The sequence below is a fragment of the Festucalex cinctus genome, chromosome 11 (genome assembly GCF_051991245.1).
Source record: "Festucalex cinctus isolate MCC-2025b chromosome 11, RoL_Fcin_1.0, whole genome shotgun sequence".
Classification (NCBI taxonomy): Eukaryota; Metazoa; Chordata; class Actinopteri; order Syngnathiformes; family Syngnathidae; genus Festucalex; species Festucalex cinctus.
This window is the reverse complement of record NC_135421.1, coordinates 5504700-5522066: the sequence shown is the minus strand read 5'-3', so window position 1 is coordinate 5522066 and position 17367 is coordinate 5504700. Positions and strand designations below refer to the sequence as shown.

At 43.1% G+C, this 17367-nt stretch overlaps 1 long non-coding RNA gene across 1 annotated transcript; it reads left to right on the top strand.

Annotated features, from left to right (window-relative positions):
• The first annotated feature begins 5958 nt into the window (after nucleotides 1-5958).
• On the top strand, nucleotides 5959-8776 carry LOC144030726 (uncharacterized). Its single transcript, XR_013287340.1, has 2 exons — nucleotides 5959-6695; nucleotides 7768-8776. It is a non-coding gene; the product is annotated as an uncharacterized LOC144030726 (long non-coding RNA).
• The last annotated feature ends 8591 nt before the right edge of the window (nucleotides 8777-17367 follow it).

Genomic DNA, 17367 nt, shown 5'->3' with positions numbered 1-17367 from the left:
GAATTTGTTGGCTGTATGACGTCACTCCCGAGGCAACTTGACAGCACGCATGGATTTTATTTTTATTTTTTTCACTCACTCACACACGCATACATGTGTGAGTGTGAGGAGTATAAAAAAAAATAAAAAAATGTCAGGGCTCTTAGTACTTATCTGGGCATTGGTAGAAAAAGCTTAAATATTACCTTTTTGAACTGCATAATGCACTTTTAAGGTCGGTGTACGTGACTCAAGAATATGGAAAAAATTTAGCAAAACCGATATCCAATGATTATTTATTTCTTTTTTTTCTCAGACAATGTTTGTATTTACTTTTACTAGTTTCAACGTTCACTGACACTTTCAGAAGCTGTCAGCTATTTTATCAGCTGATGTTCCTGGACGTAGCCTATGGAGGACTAAATTAAATAAATACACCAATAAATACACCATTAAATATCCATCCATCCATCCATCTTCTTCCACTTATCCGGGGTCGGGTCGCAGGGGTAGCAGCTTCAGGAGGCAAACCCAGACTTCCCTCTCCCCAGCCACTTCAACCAGCTCCTCCGGTGGGATCCCAAGGCGTTCCCAGGCCAGCCGAGAGACATAGTCTCTCCAGCGTGTCCTGGGTCGTCCCCGGGGCCTCCCACCGGTGGGACATGCCCGGAACACCTCCCCAGGGAGGCGTCCAGGAGGCATCCGAACCAGATGCCCGAGCCACCTCAGCTGGCTCCTCTCAACGCGGAGGAGGAGCGGCTCGACTCTGCGTCCCTCCCGGATGACCGAGCTTCTCACCCTATCTCTAAGGGAGAGCCCGGAAACCCTGCGGAGGAAACTCATTTCGGCCGCTTGTATCCGGGATCTCGTTCTTTCGGTCACGACCCACAGCTCGTGACCATAGGTGAGGGTCGGAACGTAGATCGACCGGTAAATCGAGAGCTTTGCCTTTTGGCTCAGCTCTTTCTTTACCACGACGGACCGATACAGAGTCCGCATCACTGCAGACGATGCACCAATCCGCCTGTCGATCTCCCGCTCCATCCTACCCTCACTCATGAACAAGACCCCAAGATACTTGAACTCCTCCACTTGGGGCAGGATCTCATCCCCGACCCGAAGACGACACTCCACCCTTTTCCGACTGAGGACCAAGGTCTCGGATTTGGAGGTGCTGATCCCCATCCCAACCGCTCCACACTCGGCTGCGAACCGCTCCAGTGAGAGTTGGAGATCCCGGCTTGATGAAGCCAACAGCACCACATCATCTGCAAAGAGCAGAGATGCAATGCTGAGGCCACCAAACCGGAACCCCTCAACGCCTCGGCTGCGCCTAGAAATTCTGTCCATAAAAGTTATGAACAGAATCGGTGACAGAGGGCAACCTCGGCGGAGTCCGACCCCCACCGGAAACAAATCCGACTTACTGCCGGCAATGCGGACCAAACTCTGGCAACGGTCGTACAGGGACCGAACAGCCTGTATCAGGGGGCCCGGTACCCCGTACTCCCGAAGCACCCCCCACAGGACTCCCCGAGGGACACGGTCGAACGCCTTCTCCAAATCCACAAAACACATGTGGACTGGTTGAGCGAACTCCCATGCCCCTTCAAGGATCCTGCTGAGGGTGTAGAGCTGGTCCACTGTTCCACGGCCAGGACAAAAACCACACTGCTCCTCCTGAATCCGAGATTCGACCTCCCGACGGACCCTCCTCTCCAGCACCCCCGAATAGACATTACCAGGGAGGCTGAGGAGTGTGATCCCTCTGTAGTTGGAGCACACCCTCCGGTCCCCCTTCTTAAAAAGGGGGACCACCACCCCGGTCTGCCAATCCAGAGGCACTGTCCCCGATGTCCACGCGATGCTGTAGAGGCGTGTCAACCACGACAGCCCCACAACATCCAGAGTCTTTAGGAACTCCGGGGGGATCTCATCCACCCCCTGCCACCGAGGAGCTTTCCAACCACCTCAGTGACTTCGACCCCAGAGATAGGAGAGCCCACCTCAGAGTCCCCAGACTCTGCTTCCTCAAAGGAAGACGTGTCGGTGGAATTGAGGAGGTCTTCGAAGTATTCCCCCCACCGCTTCACGACGTCCCGAGTCGAGGTCAGCAGCACCCCATCGCCACTATACACAGTGTTAATGGTGCACTGCTTTCCTCTCCTGAGACGCCGGATGGTGGACCAGAATTTCCTCGAAGCCGTCCGAAAGTCGCTTTCCATGGCCTCACCAAACTCCTCCCATGTCCGAGTTTTTGCCGCGTTCCGCTTGGCCATCCGGTACCTGTCAGCTGCCTCCGGAGTCCCACAGGCCAAAAAGGCCCGATAGGACTCCTTCTTCAGCTTGACGGCATCCCTTACCGCTGGTGTCCACCAGCGGGTTCGAGGATTGCCTCCACGACAGGCACCGACCACCTTACGGCCACAGCTCCGATCGGCCGCCTCAACAATGGAGGCGCGGAACATGGCCCATTCGGACTCAATGTCCCCCGCCTCCCCCGAGACAAGGGAGAAGCTCTGCCGGAGGTGGGCATTGAAACTCTTTCTGACAGGGGATTCCGCCAGACGTTCCCAGCAAACCCTCACAATACGTTTGGGTCTGCCAGGTCGGACCGGCATCTTCCCCCACCATCGGAGCCAACACACCACCAGGTGGTGATCAGTTGACAGCTCCGCCCCTCTCTTCACCCGAGTGTCCAAAACATGCGGCCGCAAATCCGATGACACGACTACAAAGTCGATCATCGAACTGCGGCCTAGGGTGTCCTGGTGGCAAGTGCACATATGGACACCCTTATGTTTGAACATGGTGTTCGTTATGGACAAACCGTGATGAGCACAGAAGTCCAATAACAGAACGCCGCTCGGGTTCCGATCAGAGGGGCCGTTCCTCCCAATCACGCCCCTCCAGGTCTCACTGTCATTGCCCACGTGAGCGTTGAAGTCCCCCAGCAGGACGAGGGAGTCCCCAGGGGGAGCGCTCTCCAGCACACCCTCCAAGGACTCCAAAAAGGGTGGGTACTCTGAACTGCTGTTTGGTGCATATGCACAAACAACAGTCAGGACCCGTCCCCCCACCCGAAGGCGGAGGGATGCTACCCTCTCGTTTACCGGGGTGAACCCCAACGTACAGGCGCCGAGCCGGGGGGCAATAAGTATGCCCACAACTGCTCTGCGCCTCTCACCGTGGGCGATTCCAGAGTGGAAGAGAGTCCAACCCCTCTCGAGAGGACTGGTATCAGAGCCCAAGCCGCGTGTGGACTATGTCTAGTCAGAACTTCTCGGCCTCACACACCAGCTCAGGCTCCTTCCCTGCCAGAGAGGTGACATTCCATGTCCCGAGAGCCAGCTTCTGGAGCCGGAGATCGGTCCGCCAAGGTCTCCGCCTTTGGCTGCCACCCAGCCTGCTCTGCACTCGACCCCTTTGGCCCCTCCCACCGGTGGTGAGCCCGTGGGAAGGGGGACCCACGTTTCCTCTTCGGCCTCCAGCACCATTAAATAATTAAAAAATAATTAAATAAAAGTGTCATTAATTAATTAAATGTTTCATTTGTTAATTAAATGTGTCATTATTTAATTAAATTCCCTATGATTATTTGTAAATTTATTTATTTATTTCTCTATTTAATTATCTCATGGTGAGTGTGTTGCGGTGTTTTGTGAATTTATTTTATCTGCCAAACTCGCCCATCAAAGTTTGTATGGTGGGCAGGTCCTAACACCTGATTGGTAAATCTGCTTATCAAGTCAAGGCAAATCCATTTCAGAATAGTTAATTGATGCGGACTGAGTAGCTCGTAAACACAATTGATAGGCTGGGTGGTGCTATTCACCTCAATAGGTGCGTTTCCATTTGACTCAGATTTACGCTCTCATGAGGTGGTTTTTGAGACGTGTTGAAATGGAAGTACTTCGCAAAAGTCTAATGGAAACACTTTTTTTTGCCTTTCCTGTAATCATGTGACTCCGCCCGGTCACGGAGAAAAGGAAGTAGGAAGTACAGGGCCACTTGCGTTTGTGTCCCAATTGTTTCCTAAGGGCACAACAAGTCTCATTAAGCAACAGCGGTTTAACTTTAGAGGCAAGGCTGCCGCGGCTCCATACACGCACAAAAATTATTCTCGTGCATGTTTCTAACCACTCCAGGATGAAGCAGTCGATTAGACAAGATTTGATTTGAGTGAATCAGGCTTTAGCTCCGCCCACTAACTTTGATGGGAAAGTTTGACAGATAAAATTAATTCGCGAAACACCATAACACAGTAACCATTAAATAATTAAATAGAGAAATAAATAAATTTATAAATAAACATAGAGAATTTAATTAATTAATCACACATTTATTTTAAAAAATCTAACATTTAATTAATTAATGACACTTGTCATTTCATGTCATTATTTATTTATTCAATGTTGTCACGTTTGGTCGTCCATAGTAGCCGGCATGACAGAGCGAACATGTGATGTGATTTAAACCTCATGTGTTGGGCACATTATCATTAATCATTTAAAGGCAAGCAACACAGACTTGTGTACCTTGAATAACTGAAATAATAATAAAAACACACAACTGTTCTGGAATTTATTGGCCAGCGTGGGCCAGAAAGTACTTTTCACAACCCAATCCATCCACTGTGTAAAATATCTTTCCTGAATAACTTTTATGGAAGTCCAACTTGGATATATAGTAACATATTCCATGCAGCTCTTGCAATGGCTTCTTTTACCTCAGAGATTAATCTTTTTTTTTTTTTTTCCTACTGTGGCTTTTTCTGGTATTATAAAAACCATTTTTCATTGTTTGCTTGACCGCAAAGGACTTTGGGAACTTTTTAGGTTGATTGTGCTTCTATTTTAATGGATTGTATTATATTATTTATGCATGGAAGTGTTACATAGTAGTCAGTAGTCATTTGCACTGAAACTATATTCATTCTGCAGGAGTGAAAGGCACGCGCACACGCTCGCCCCCCACATATGTATGTATGTTTATTTATATATATATATATATATATATATATATATATATATATATATATATATATATATATATATATATATATATATATATACTGTCGGTGCACCAGTAAGTGAACCTTTCACTTAATAGAACTTTGCACCTCCTTTTGCAATGACAACTTCATCCAAACACTTTCTTTAGTGACTTTTCAATCTTTCACATCTACTTTGAGGGATTTTTGCCACTCTTCTTGCAAACTGCAGCCAATTGAGAGGTTGGATGGCCGTCTAGCATAAACTTCCCGCTTCAGGTCCCGCCACATCATTTTGAAAGAACTGAAGTCAGGATTTTGGCTGGCCACATCCAGAACATGAATCTTGTTGTTGTTCAGCCATTCTTTGGTTGTACTGCTGGAATGCTTTGGATTATTATCATGTTGCATGATCCATCTTCTGCCAAGCTTTAACTTCACAAAGGACGGCTTCAGGTTATGTTCCAGGATTTCACAATATTCCTCTGAATTCATGATTTCCTGGACTATGTGGAGTTGTCCATGTTCTGAGGATGAAAAGCCAGTCCAGAACTTAACATTCTCACCACCTTGCTTCACTGCTGCTATGCAGTGTTGAATTGTAGTTTTCGTTGTGACCAAACAGTTCAATTTTGGACTCATCTGTCCACAGAAAGGACTTCCAAAAGGCTTCAGGTTTGTCCAGGTGCTCTCTGGCAAGTACTTTTGACTAGTGTTGTTCCGATACCGATACCGGTATCGGGAGAAGGTCCGATACTGCATTAAAACAGTGGTATCGGCATCGGCGAGTACTTACAAGTAACATGCCGATACTATTATTTCCGACGCTAATGTAGGACTTTGAACGCAGCATTTTCTGTCTCGCTCATCCTCGACGATCGCTGATGTGTGACGTGTTACTGCATGCAGAGCCAAGGTATCCTATTGGCCCTTGAATTCTCAGAACCAATGACAGGGCAGCTTTTTCGTGTTGATGAGGTGGGGAGACCAGAGCGTGCCTCGGGAGAGAAAATGTCGGCGATTTGGAAATATTTCAGCATCGAAACTCCAGCGACTACAACAGCCACATGCATAATTTGCGGTGTGAAAGTTGCAAGAGATGGAACTAAATCGGCCAAGTTCAACACCTCAAACATTATAAAGCATTTGAAAACAAAACATATTAACGAACACCCAAGAGTTTGTGGCGGCGGCGGCAGTGGCGTCGACAGCGAAAGCTACGAAGAGGAAGGTGGATGGACTGCAGCAGCAAACAGTTGTTAGTTCACTTAAGAAGAGGGAACAGTGGGACGAGAAGAGTGATGCGGCAACCAAGATGTCTGAGAAAATTACGGAAATGATTGTGCTCTGTAACGTGCCCATCTCGTTTGTTGACAATGTGGGATACAAGCTTTTTATGGCTCATGCAGTACCAAAATACAAGCTCCCTGGCCGCAAATACATCGCAGAGACGACTATACCCGCACTCAAAATGAAAGTGACGGAGCATGTATCAAGGAAGCTTGAAAAAGTGCAGGCCATAAGCTTTACTACGGATATTTGGAGCAGCGATGTCTCCCCACTTTCCCTACTTCGTTTAACTGCGCACTGGGTGGACACTAAATCGTTCAATCTAGAAAGTGCGGTGCTACATGCAAGTGAATTCAAAGGATCCCACACTGGTGAAGCCATTGCAGGAGCAATAGAAAATATGCTTCTTAATTGGAACATCCCAAAGGCAAAGGTAATTTCACTAATATGACTAGAATTAGCGATTTTTACTTTTTTTTTTTACTAGAAAAATACAGCATTAATTTGAGACCTGTCTCTAAAGCACTGTACAAAATAATAATGTATTATTATTAATTAATTAATTATTCTTAAAAGTCCATACCATCATTCGTGACAACGCCAGTAACAGGAAGAAGGCGATGAGGGAGCTGGGGATGTCGAGCTTGGGATGTTTTTTCCCACTTTATCCAGCTAGTGGTGCATGAAGGCTTGCTGTCACAGTGTAGGTGACGCGTTGGCGAATGGGAGAAAGATCATCGGACACTTTAAGCATTCTCCGTTGGCTACATCGCGACTAGAAACCATTCAGATGAACCTGGGAATGCCAGTCAAACAACTGATACAAGATGTGCCCACCCGCTGGAACAGCCCATTCTATATGACAGCAAGCCTGCTAGAGCAAAAGACTGCCATCTCAGTGTATGCAGCTGACCACCAGCTGCCAGTGACCCTGACTGCAAACAACTGGACACTGCTAGAGAAAGTCAACACACTCCTGGCTCCATTCGAGGAGATCACAAAGCAGACCAGCTTCGCCACTTCCACCATCTCAGAGGTTATCCCCTCTGTCACAGTATTGAAGCACCTACTGGCCAAAGAGCCTCCAGAGGACAGTGGGATAAAAACAATGAGAGCGACACTTCTAGCAGCTGTGGACACAAGATTACAGACTTTTGAGGCGGAGCCCCTGTATGCAGTTGCCACTCTCTTGGACCCGCGTTACAAAGTCAGGAATGTCTAATTCTGTGCTGTTAGTGTAAACATTTTGTGCAAGAAAATTCTTTTTTCATAATTGAATGTTCTCCTCTCAAAGTACTTGAGTCATATGAATTACAATCATAGAATATAACAAATATAAATATTAAAATATAAAATTTCAGGTGTCCAAATGTTGCTCCATGGTTACAAAATTAATGCACAGTCATGTGACTATCTAGTCCATGCCTCACTCTCTCACCAGCATGAAGAACAATGGAAAAGAGGCTGTTTATTCAACACATGTATTCTGTTTACTGTTACTGCAGATACTTCACAAGTGCGGAAAGCAACAAATTTGCAAAGAGTGCACTTGCTCAAGAGGTGGAGAAGAATGAGGAGTCCAGAAGACCAATGCAGACAACCTCAACCACCACTGAAGTGGCAGGCCCAGCCAGTAAGGCCCCACGGATGGAAGAGCCCAGCACAGGTAGCAGCAAGAGCTGCTTTGCGGAGCTGTATGAGGAAGTCCTGCAAGAATACAATGCGGAACAAGGTGGGGCTAGCAGCACAATCACACAGGTACAGATCGAGATGTATTTGGCTGAGAAAACCATCCACAGAATGGAGAGCGCATTTGAGTACTGGGGAAAAAATAAAGAACGGTTACCCTCCCTGGCCACGACTGCTGCAAAATTTCTCTGTGCTCCCTCTAAGAGTGTAGATAGTGAGAGACTGTTCAGCGCAGCTTCCAACATACTTGATGTCAAAAGGAATAGGCTTTTAGGAGAGAAAGTAGAAACACTCATCTTTTTAAAGAAAAACCTGCCAATGCATTTGAACTTGACACTCAAGGACTCTAATCCTCAGGAGGACTGAGTCAACATTATACTAGGGGTTCCTGCTACTATGTGACATGTTTGTAACCAATGCAAACTTTATTTTGCCACTGCTCGTTTTTGTTCTTTGAAAGTGGATTTTGGAGTTGAACTTGTGAAAAGAGTAGACACTAACATTTAAAATTAGGTTTTATTTATTTTCAATTCTGGCTGCACTTCAGAGGAGCGCACATCAGCCTAGACCTAAGTTTACATGAGCACATTTTGTTTTATGGCAATTCTTTTCAATACGATATGTTCTTACCTCAAACAGGCCCTAATGCCATGCTCTCAAAGATAACGTGTATATTATTTCTTATTGTAATTTAATTATACTTCTTGTTGCACTATTGTTATGCATGTTGGAATTACATGCACATTGCACTATTTTGGCCTTTGAGAGACAAAACTCTCAGGTTTGATTACTTATTCAGGTAGTCAATAAAAAAGTTCTACTGGATTCATTCTGTATTATTTTATAGTTTTTTTTTGTCTTTTTGTTTTTTTTAGCAGTGCCTAAACAAACCATGATGGTTTTACATTCAAGGGAGTATGTATTTCAGAATTTAAAAAAAATAAAAATTCATTGTGGTATCGGTATCGGTATGGTATCGGTATCGGCCGATACTGCAAAAGTGGGTATCGGTATCCAAAAAACGGTATCGGAACAACACTACTTTTGACACAAGTCTCCAGTGTAAATGCTACTACAGTAGTTTTTAAAGATAGACTACGGAAAGTGCACAGGCAGACAGGAAGGAAGGACTCAGTTGAAACTAATGAGTCAAGACAGCAGGCACAAGGGAATGATGCAAGGCAGGATCAGCAGACTTGAATGAATGAAGATGACATGAACCAAAATTTCAACGTGGTCTAATCACCAAACACCAAAGGAAACCCTGACATAGTTATATATTCACAACTAAGCTAAGTTAAGGAAGTAAAGCAGTTGGTAATGGGGGGTGCACACTGGAGTCAATGAGTGTAGAAAGCTTCCATGTTGGTATGTTGAAAACGATTCCAATCTGTGAAAATAATCATTACAGTTTTGTGAAGCAGTTCGGCTTTCTAGGATCTAATTATTGAATGTGACTTTTTGTCGTGATAAAGCCAAGGAGAGAAGGAGTGTTTTTGAAAACAAACAAAACAGGTAAAGTGTTACCTGAAGCTGCGTGCGTGTGCAATTGCTCTCACCCTTTCAGCGCACAAATGTGTAGTGCAGTAAAAAAAAAAAAAATCAAAAATCAAAACTGAGTTGTGTACAGTCTTCCCTCGCTATAACGCGGTTCACTTTCCGCGGTCTCGCTGTATCGCGGATTTTTTTTTAAGTGCAATTTTGCATATTTTTTTGCAGTAATATACCCATTTTATAAAATTTATGAAGTTTTGAACATTATCAATGTTTGAACAAGAGAGAAATGTGAGAACATGTAAATGCCTCAATGAGAAAAGTGTATAAATTGTGCGGTCGGGGATTTTAGAGCCTTAAAACATTTATAAGAATTGTAAAACATGAAGCTTACTACTTCGCGGATTTCATTTATTGCGGGTATTTTTTGGAACCTAACCCCAGCGGAAAACGAGGGAACACTGCATTGGTATTTTGCCTTTTCATATCCACCTCAGAGACATTGAAAATCGTATTTGGCACGTGATTGGCAGAGCGGGAAGAAAAAAATGCATCAAAAAGACAAAAAATGGTTAAAATGTGGGAGAATTTCAGACTGAAATGCGTACCCATGTTTTGTAACAATTGTCACACCATGCTCTTCATCGAAGACACTCACTAGGTTAATTTTATCTATTCTCAGGCCCTATGGCCTTCTTTACAATGTTGTAATTTTTATATGTAATGTTATCCATCATTTAATCCAAAATGCTGTGCTTTGTTAATTTTTAATTTGTCTCACTCTGTACTGTACGTCTATAACTTTGTGTTCTATTTCATCCCTTCCGACCGCCAAGTGGCAGTGCTGAAAACAGCACGGAAATCCCCCACGTGAGAAAATAATTCATCAAAGGACATGTCCATGGTTCCGGCTTATACTCATGTAAAAGGATAGAGGATAGGAACCAGAACCCAGTCTCTTTTACCTTTCTCGCGCGGTTCACTCACATTGTTGACCACTGTTCTTCTTGTCCGTCCGTCCCTGGTGGCCTGCGAGCTTGTTGTTTGGGGCTGCCGGTGTTCCCGCCTCCCTTGGCTTTGACGGCTCAGTTTATTTTCCAGTTTTCTGAGGTATATATGTGGACAATGGAGATCTCCTTCCATCTTCCCATGTTTTCAGCGCCTCATTGATGAGTACCGTTTCAAGTCAGTGGGTGCGTATGGTGTAGCAAGTGTTGCCGTCTTGACAACGGTTGCTTTGACTTGTTTTGAATACAACTTGCTAGTGATGGTACGTTTTTTCGTATCCTCTCCTAGCTTGTATTGCGTCACAACTTGCCGACGTTTGCTTTGACTTGTTTTGAATACAACTTGCTACTAATGGTACGCTTTTTTTGTATCCTCTCCTAGCTTGTATTGACTCCCAACTTACGCAGCTCCTGCCGTGGGTCACCAGCTGCCTTGATGTTGTTTGCTAGCTAGGGTAGTGTTTGTCATACCATCTTCTAGCTTATGACGGTACAAACGGCCACGTACGTGTTGCTTTGATTGCTTTGTGGCTTCGTTTTGTTCCGTTGGTGTCGAGGCAGGGTGCCACCTCCTCTCCCACACAGACTGTAGCTCTCCCTGCACAGAGCTTCGTTTTGTTCTGTTGGTGAAGAGGCTCTTTGTCGCCTCCTCCCCCACATGAAGATAGTAGCCAGTTGACATGCGTACACTCCCTGCGCATCAAATGGTGGCTGCTATGGAGGACACCGCTCGCTGTAAGCACTGTGGCGGGTCCTTCTTGCCCGCAGAGGGCCGCACTGACTGAATATCGCGCAGTAGCTACCGCAGTAGCTACCGCTGCTGCGGCAGTCCATCCTCCTGTAACCACGGCTGCGGTTGATGTTGCGACTCAGCAGAATGCAGCCCCTGACCAGGGGCGGCCAGCCGACTGTGAGGGCAATGCAGGCTCAGTGTAAGGCAAGGCAAGGCAAGGCAAGTTTATTTGTATAGCACATTTCATACACAAGGCAACTCAATGTGCTTTACACAAGGAAAGACAACACATAAGCATAAAAAAACAGTAGTTAACATTCAGAGGAAAAAAAATAAAAAATAAAAATAGGTTACAAAATTTACTTAAAAAAAAACAAAAACATACAATAACAATCTTTTAAAACATTATTCAACAAACTTTAAAACATTTAACATAAGGAAGTTTAAAATAATATTAATATATTAATATATATAATTAATATTATTAAAAAAAAAACAAAAAACAAAACAAAAAAAACCACTTAATTAAAGCTGTTTAAAAGTCCCTAATCAAAGGTATAAGAAAAAAGCAAAGTTTTTAACCTGGATTTGAAAGCATTTACACTCGGGGCTGACTTCACTTCTGTTGGTAGCCTATTCCATCTGTGTGCAGCATAATAGCTAAATGCAGCTTCACCATGTTTGCTTCGAACTCTGGGTTCCACTAGTTGGCCCGAGTTTGTAGATCTCAGAGCCCTGCTGGGTTTGTACTCAATCAGCATTTCTTGGATATATTCAGGACCCAAACCATTTAGTGATTTATAGACGAGTAGCAGAACTTTAAAATCGATTCTACAGCTGACAGGGAGCCAGTGTAAATCCTTAAGTACTGGAGTAATATGTTCTGATCTCCTTGTTTTGGTCAGAACTCGAGCTGCAGCGTTCTGAATGAGCTGCAATTGCCTCATGTTCTTTTGAGAGAGTCCAGTCAGAAGACCGTTACAGTAATCTAGTCTGCTGGAGATAAAAGCATGGATAAGCTTCTCTTGGTCTGCTTGAAGCATGCAGTCCTTCAGTCTGGATATGTTTTTCAGCTGGTAAAAGGCTGTTTTAGTGATGAATTTAATATGATTGCTGAAGGTCAGATCTGAGTCTATTAATACCCCAAGATTTCGAACTTGGTCTTTAGTTTCTAAAGACAGTGACTCAAGCTGTTTTTTTAACAGCAATCCTCTTTTCTTTATTGCCGAAAACAATGAGCTCCGTTTTGTTTTCGTTCAGCTGAAGGAAATGTTGGTTCATCCAGTTGTTAACTTGCTCTAGAGAATGACACAATACGTTAATAGAACTGCTGTCATTTGGGGACATAGATAAATACTGTTGTGTGTCATCTGCATAACTATGATAGTCAACATCGGTGTTCTGAAGCATTTGACCCAAAGGTAACATATACAGACTGAACAACAGGGGTCCAAGGACTGACCCTTGAGGGACCCCACATGTCATGGCCTTTCGATCAGATTCAAAATTTCCAATGGTCACAAAGTAACTCCTTTCCTCCAAATAGGACCTGAACCATTTAAGGACTGTTCCATTTAACCCCACCCAAGTTTCCAGCCTGTCTAACAGTATATTATGATCAATCGTGTCAAATGCTGCACTGAGGTCCAACAAGACGAGCACTGATACCTTCCCTGCATCAGTCCTCAATCTTTAACATTCAGTACTTTAATCAGAGCTGTTTCTGTGATGAGGTCGGAAACCTGGACTGGAATTTATCAAAAAGTCTATATTTAAGCTCAAGAAATTGCCACGTTTTCAACAATTTTGGTTAAGAAGGGAAGGTTTGAGATTGGTCTATAATTTGCTAGCAGGGAGACATCCAGCATTCTCTTTTTTAGAATGGGCTTGACGGCGGCTAATTTAAAAAATTTAGGAAACTCACCTGATTGACGTGAGCAGTTGATATTTGCTGTAAATCGATTTTAACAGATTTCACTATGTTTTGAAAAGGTCAGATGGTATTGAGTCAAGACAGCTTGTGGAAGGTTCAATTGCTGAACCAAGTCTGTTATAGTATTTTGATCCACTGAGTCAAATTCGGTCATGGTAATTGAACTATTCCTAGGTTATTTTAAGTGCTGCATCATTTTTTTCATTTTGCTGATTTGTGATAATGTTTGACCCGATGTATTGAGTAGCGCTAGTCTCGCAGTGGTAATCAGAAACACTGGTTTAGTCAGAGGTTGACAAGCTATACTGACTAGGTTTGTAGCTTTAGACTTATTTCTTCTTATATCTTTGGCAAACCTTCTGTCACTTGTAATCAAAGGAATGCCTGTATACTGTATTTGTAGTAAAATCCCGGCCGCGTCTGACGCTAGCTGCTGATTGGTCGTTCGCGAAGACTGACGGCATGAGCGTGACTGGGCTCAAATGAACTGAAAAAAGAACGAATCACTTCAGGAAGTGACCCGTTCACTCACGTTCACTGAAAAGATTTGTTCTCTTTGAACGAAACGGTCGTGAACGACACAACAATAGTGTCATTCCACGATTTTCCATTGATCCACAAACATTTCAAAGCAGTGCATTATTGTCTTCAGCACTGCCAAGATCTTCTGAAGAAGTTTGTGGTATTCATCGGTGGAGATGGAAGGCATCATTCTTCCAGCCATGTTGCAAGTAGCAGTCGAATGCTAATTTGCGGACCGCGCTCACGTTATCGTGAGGAGTTTCCAAAAGAATGTTGAATAAATGAAAAAAAAGAAAATACGACCCCAGCTGGCTCTATCTACCAAAAAGGCAGTACAGCCACATCAAGGCAAATGTCCAAGAGAAATCCCAGAAAAAGAAAGAAAAATAGCAGTTATCAGCTGAAAGAACGCAAGCAAAGCAGGAGCAGAGCAGATTGCGTATACACACTAGACAAGCAGGAAGCAGATGTGGTATAAAAGCTTTAATCCATTACCAATCTTAACTCTGGCTTGTTTTATTTGAGGACAATTCACCCAACCCTATATTTTGATATATAGGTGGTTTGAATGGTTTTGTTTGATTGTTTTTGTAACATACAACATAGATGATGTAACTTGTTTTGTAACAGATATGACAGGTGTCATACTGGTTTGGCAGTCGTGTGCATGTCTGATGTTGCTCATTGTGGTCCAGAAAATGCTCAGGGTGTTTGTGAATGCTCAGAAATGGAAAATTAGAGGAAACATTGCCCAGGTATATTATCAGGTGAAATAAGAGGTAAGGCTTAGTGCCAATAATCAAAAGCATCTTTGGGCCTGGGGACCAATGGACCATATATTTACTTCTATTACTTGGATTTGATTACTGACTTTTCTTATATAATGTATTGCTTTTTTCTGTATTTATGAATTTACCGTATTTATTTTGGTCTAATAATTATCTGTCTGTCTGTCTGTCTGTTCATAATCAAACCAGAAAACAAACTAAAAGAAGGCAGCATACTACAAGTGTCACTTCAGTCTGTCACAGTTAAATTGACTTCGACGTGGAAAATCACTGGAGTGGACCTTAGGCGCTCGACTACTTTGTCTCTGGTGTCTTACTGTTCGAGCATGTTAAAGAAATATATCATGAGATCCTAGTGTATACATTAATCACTCTGTGAAGCACATCCTCACCTCCCTGGACTCATTCTAATAAGAGTCCACTCCTCGACAGAGAGTAATTAGAGAATTATGAAAGGCTGAGGTGACACTGACCTTATTATGGTGTGGAAGATCAAATTAATGACCCGTGACAGATGGAGGCCTCCATAACATTCAAGCCAAAAGCTTTTTAGTTTGACAACTGAGGTTCCATACAGTCATGGAGGAGAAATAACGATAATTCTTGAACAAACTGCACATTTATTTTTATATAAAATACACTTTTCTACATATAAAGTTTTCTGTTTCAGTCATCCAAACTAACTCACAGTGACTAGTCAGCATTTTTTGCCCCTTCACTCCTGAAACGTACTAGAGAAGGTCCCCTTTCCATTGAACTTGCAATGTGAAAGAAAACAACTCAGTCAAGTTTCTCTTGGTCCTCTTTAAAAGGACTGGAGTGGAGTTTAAGCACAAACACCCATAAATTGGAAATACAATTGACCCCCGCATACTTATAGTGCACCTATTTGTGGATTTGTTTCAAACTTTATTTTATTTTATTTTTAAATAAAATGCATTATATTTTAATATTGATTTCCAGATCTTCCTCCTCCCCTTTCAAGACCTCCATCACCATGACTGGGGTCACCTAGTCCCTCATTAACGCCACTGATAGTGATTTTGACCGTTGATGTATTACATATAAATGTTCTTAATGCATAAAGGCAATCCATGTGTTACGCAGCTGTCTAGAGTGAAGCATGTAACTTTAGAAAGGGAACACCTCTCGATCCCCAAGTGCAATCAGGTAAAATACCGACTGCAAAAAGAAAATTGGAAAGCCTATCAACACTTTACAATTCATTATAACAGAAAGAGGCCAGCGACAAACATGTATTTACACAAAAAGGTATTTACTAGGGATGTCAGGTGATTAAAATTTTTAATTGTAGTTAATCACATGACTTAAATAGTTAACTCACGATTAAATTTTATGTCTGTTGTAAATGTACAATAAAATATATATTTTTTTCAAAGTTTATATACTCAAAGTGGGACAAAAATAAAACATTAGACATCAAAATAGTCAGTGATACAGTAATTTCATAATAATTCATAAAATTTAGTTAAAATTAAAAAGAACTGTACTGTAAAAAAAAAAAAAGTGTGATATTCATTTGTGTTGAGGTAATTTTTCTGCCACGAGATGCAGAATTGCATTTGTTGCAGTTGGTGACAACTGCATTTTTCTGTCTAATTGTTAACATTAAGTAACGTGAAATTCTTCATATTTTTAAAATTGCAAAATACAACTTGACCCCAGTCTCCACAAATATATGCATTATTATTACATTTATTACTGCTAAATTTTGACATGGACTGTCTGCTTCGAATTCCCCCCCAGTACATGCTTTCCATGTCAGGGGCTATCATTATCCATCCATGCATTTTCTCAACCGCTAATTCCGCACAATTGTTGCGGGGGTGCTGGAGCCTATCCTAGCCGGCTTCGGGCAGTAGGTGGGCTACATCCTGAACTGGTTGCTAGCCAATTGCAGGGCACACAGTGACGAACAACCACTCACACTCACAAGCACACCTCGGGACAATTCGGAGCGCCCAATTAACCTGCCATGCATGTCTTTGGAACGTTGGAGGAGACCGGAGTACCCGGAGAACACCCACTCGGGCATGGGGAGAACATGCAAACGCCACCCGGGAAGGCTGAAGCCTGGACTCAATCTTGCGTCCTCAGCAGGAGGCGGACGTGCTAACCAGTCATCCACCGTGCCGCCCTGGGCGATGATTAATCGCACGTAAAAAAAAAAAAAAAACTCACTCAAAATTAACACACTAATTTTGACACCCCTAGTATTTACAGCAATTTAACTAAAGGTGTCACAAGACAAGCTCAAAGACAAAAGGCAGCAAATGGCACGCAAGCTCGGGACTAACCCTAAAACTATCCATCCATATCCATACAAAATCCAACAACTACAACCTAAGGTGGCAATTAGGAGCACAAACACGAAGTTAACAAAGTTGAGTTGGAGGTCGAGAGGGACTGCTGCTGTCAGATCACCGCCACTCGCTGTCACTTTGTGGAAGCTTTTTTTAAATCATGACTGTAATGGCTCTCACAATCGCTCTCAGCCGCTCCTCCACAACCAATCGCTGGCCGCCACCACAGTTTCCAAAGGTCCTATTTAACTCATTTGCTCCCAATAATGTGTAAATACGTTTTTTTGTTTTTGTTTGTTTTTTATATGTTTTAAGTGTCCCAAAGACGTATTTATACGTTGTTTTGTTTTTTTGTTTTGTGTTGTTTTTTTTTTTATGCTAGAGCATACAGAAAGCTTTGATGCAGCCTGGCAACTGCAAAAAACGGTGGCAGAAATGGTAGTTATTACACAAACGGCCAGCAGGTGGCAACAGAGCAAAGGAGATCAACCAGGGCCATGTAGAAAAAAAAGCTAAATTACTCACAATTTTAAATAGATTTGTGAAAACTGATGAAACTTAGCTCTCTTCTAATGCTAATTGCTGCAAAATGGAAACAGAAAGATTTTTCCTGAT